Genomic DNA, 4,019 nt, shown 5'->3' with positions numbered 1-4,019 from the left:
AAGACGCGCGCGCCAGCGGCAGCCTTCAGCCAATCAGGAGCCCCGAGTGAAAGCGCCGCGATCCAGGCGGGCTAGAGCGCCGCCAAAGCTTTCTCCTCCCCGCCCTGCGTCAGGGCCCCTCCTCGCAGTTGGAGGACTTTCCCCGCCCCGCGGGGTGCGACGCTTAGCTGCCACAGCACTGGGAGAGGAGAGATATCTGGCGGCTCCCAGCACCTCCCAGGGTCATGAAGGAAGCGCGGGGACGCCCGGGAGGTGCTAAGCGGTGGCCGGGTTCCACGAGTATTAACTTTTCGGGAGTCAAAGCATCCCGTAGTCAAACTAAAGAAACCGAGGGTCTAATTAGCCCAAACCAGCACAGAGATGGGGGCGGCCCGGGGATTCGAACTAGGCTGCTCCACCCGGCATCCTGGGCTCTGTACCCTCTGCGCTATCCTCACAGACATCCAAGCTGATCTTTGCGGAAACTGAGGTTTGACCAACCCATTTGCTCAGAAAGCTCCGAGCTGTGGTCATCTGGGATGAGAAATCAATGAATGAGAGGAGACAGTTTGTAAGAGGCGTTAGCCTTTGAACTTAAAGTTCTCAGGGAGTCCAGGAGTCGGCCAGACCAACAGAGCAGCGAAAGGTTTTCCAGCATAGGGAACAGCAGGTGCCAAGGCGTGGTGGGTGGGAAAGAAGCCGAGGGAAAGAGGGATTGCCCCTCCCCTCAGTTTCTAGGAATGGATAATGTTGCAACCTTTGGAAACTGTATAGAACCACTGAAAGGGCATTAGATAAACCACAACAACTTGTTAAATATAAAGCACTGTTCTATTTTGCAACAGCGTAAATATCAGTAACTATCTTTCTGCCAACTCCATACGGTCCCACCATTTCTTATGCCATTGGTTTCGAGTTCCTTCAGAATGTTGGGCAGGTATCATCAATGTCCTGAGAGCAAACTGCGCTTTAGTGGACAAAGATACTCCAAGACATCCCTTGAACTGGGATCTCCTCCCCTCCATCCCCAAAGCAGAGGGAAAAAAGTTAAATCACATCCATCGGCACTCTCATACACTGTGAGCAGAAATTTAACACTGCACTGTCAAGCAATTTGACAATTACTTTATTCTTTCATTTTTAAAAGTCTGACATGCACGAAAATATACGTTAATGTAGATTATACAACATAATAAAATGAATACCTGTGAATGTACGGCCCAATTTATAAAACAGAACCTTAACCTGTACTATTGAAGCTTCCTGTGTGTTCCTCCCAGGTCCCACTTTCTCCCTGCTTCTTCCCAAAACTAATTACTATCCTAACTTTTTAAAACCATTTCAACTTTTCTGTATTTAACTACCATATATATTCCTAGACTATTTTTTTAAAGATTTTATTTATTTATTTGACAGAGAGAGACAGCCAGCGAGAGAGGGAACACAAGCAGGAGGAGTGGGAGAGGAAGAAGCAGGCTCCCAGCGGAGCAGGGAGCCCGATGCAGGGCTCTATCCCAGGACTTTGGGATCACGCCCTGAGCAGAAGGCAGACATTTAACGACTGAGTCACCCAGGAACCCCTATTCCTAGACTATTATATATACTTTTGCTTATCTTTCCATGATAAAATTATTTCCATGCTGCATTATACTTCTTTCAATCCTTCCCTGTTGTGTTTCTCTGCCATGTAGCATTCCATTATATAAATATACCATGATTTATATATCCATTTTCCTATCACCAACATTTAGATTATTTTTTCCTTCCCAAAACCCCACATATTGCTGTGAATATGCTTGTAGAGTCTCCTGAATCATGTGTGTGGAAATTTTTCTGGGGTAGCATTGTTGGCTTAGAGGGTATACAAGACACACTTGAAGGAGTTTTCTAAGTGGTTGTGCCCATATACACCCCGAGAGGCATCTTTTCCATAACCTTGAGCACAGCTCCTTCTGTATTTTCCCAAAGCAGAGTTAAAATTTTTTTTCAATGGAGGGGCGCCTGGGAGGCACAGTCGTTAAGCGTCTGCCTTTGGCTCAGGCGTGATCCCGGTGTTCTGGGATCAAGCCCCACATCAGGCTCCTCCGCTAGGAGCCTGCTTCTTCCTCTCCCACTCCCCCTGCTTGTGTTCCCTCTCTCGTTGGCCGTCTCTCTCTGTCAAATAAATAAAATCTCAAAAAAAAAATTTTTTTTCAATGGAAGCCTCATCATAATACAAGGAAAATCTTAAAGCTAGATAGCATAATTCACTGTTGGGAGTTCTTTGGTCATGTCCCTTCACTGGGGATCCTCTACTCAGTCACCCTATTCCATGCGCCAATTCATCTTGCCAGGATAAATGCCTCCTTTATCCAGTCTTGCCTTCCCTGGAGTCCCATCTCTTTTTGTCTCCAGCTCTAATCAAAGAAAATCAGGACTGGGGCACCTGGCTGGCTCAGTCAGTAGAGCATATGATTGTTGATCTCAGGGTATTGAGTTCAAGCCCTGTATTAGGTGTACAGATAATTTAATTAAAAAAAAAAAAAAAGGAGTGCTTGCTATGGCAGCCCGTGTACTTAAAAAAAAAAAAAAAAAGGAAAGACCTCTCCTCCAAAAGCAACAGAAAGGCAAACAAGCATTAACATGGCAGCCTGCAAAGACAGCCTTGCCTACAATGTAGTCATTGTTTTACATCACTGTGCATTGCAGTTGTTCATAATTGCTCTGAGCTTCTTCATTCCAGAATGAATTCTTGCTTTACTTTTGTATACCCAGAAGACCCATTAAACTGTTTTTCAAAAGAGCAGTCTTCCCCAAGAGATGAATTTTACAATCATCCCTAGATAATTCTGTTGGTTAAAGCTTCTTGGCATGAAAGTAACAGAAACTATCTCAACCAGCTTAAGCGGAAAAGGAGAATTTATTTGTAAGGATACAAGGATATATTAAGGCAACAAAGAATTTCTCATTGACCAAATCTGACTCAAGTGCACTTCTCTAATATAATCTAGACAGGTGAGGTCATACTGTACCAAATGGCTTCCAAAGAATATTTGCTGTGGATAGGAGGGTCACTATTAATGCTCAACAAATGTTTAAAAAAAAAAAAAAAAGTTTTCCAAATGGCTGAATGGTAGGGAAGATCCAGATTAACAATTTCTAAATAGCAAAACCAACAGTAAGTATCCCATTTGTTCCTTTCCCCTTTCCAGAAAGTCAACAATTATTTCATGAATCAATTAACTTTCTAAAAACTCCGTTCACCAATGCAAGATCTCAACTGTGTATGTTAACTAAAAATCTACTTCTGTAATAGAGGATAAAGAAAGCCTTATAACTGTATTTATAGCTGTATGATCCATTGCCCTTTTGACTAAAATAGCATGATAAATATATACTGTATGACATAAAGCACATTAAGGAGAAGAACGGCAGCCTGGGAAGAGCAGTAGGCTCTAGAGCAATTGCCTTGACCTAGCTCACAGGATGAAACTTACAGCTCACCTTTCAGCCCAACTCAGAAACAAGACAAGAAAAGTATTCATTATTGGGCTGATCAAAGGCTACTATTTCACCAAACTACTGCTGAAATAATGAGTGAAGCTCTTAATTACAGCCCTTTTCTACTTTCCCAAAAGTAGGACACCACTTTATTAATTGTAAGTAATGGCCCCAGTGCCATTCTGTCCAGCAGAGTCAAGTGATGGGAGATAAGATCCCGGGGAATTCACACTGGATTTGTGGACAATAGTACTGGAAGCCTTAGCTATACCACGTACAGTCTATTATCACACTCTGATATAATTTATGAATTTTGATACTTGTCAAAATGCAGTTTTCTTTCCTTTCTCTTTTTTTGTGCAGATGAATAAAAACCATATAGTCTGGGGCTGGCTCAGTCAGTAAAGTATGTGACTCTTGATCTCCAGATCCTCAGTTCAAGCCCCACAATGGCCATGGAGCTTACTTAAAAAAACTTGGAAAATTTAAAAAATTTAAAAAATAAAAAGCATAGGGGCGCCTGGGTGGCGCAGCAGTTAAGTGTCTGCCTTCGGCTCAGA

The sequence above is a fragment of the Ursus arctos genome, unplaced genomic scaffold (assembly GCF_023065955.2).
Source record: "Ursus arctos isolate Adak ecotype North America unplaced genomic scaffold, UrsArc2.0 scaffold_2, whole genome shotgun sequence".
NCBI classification, from domain to species: Eukaryota; Metazoa; Chordata; class Mammalia; order Carnivora; family Ursidae; genus Ursus; species Ursus arctos.
Note: the sequence above shows the minus strand (reverse complement) of the source record.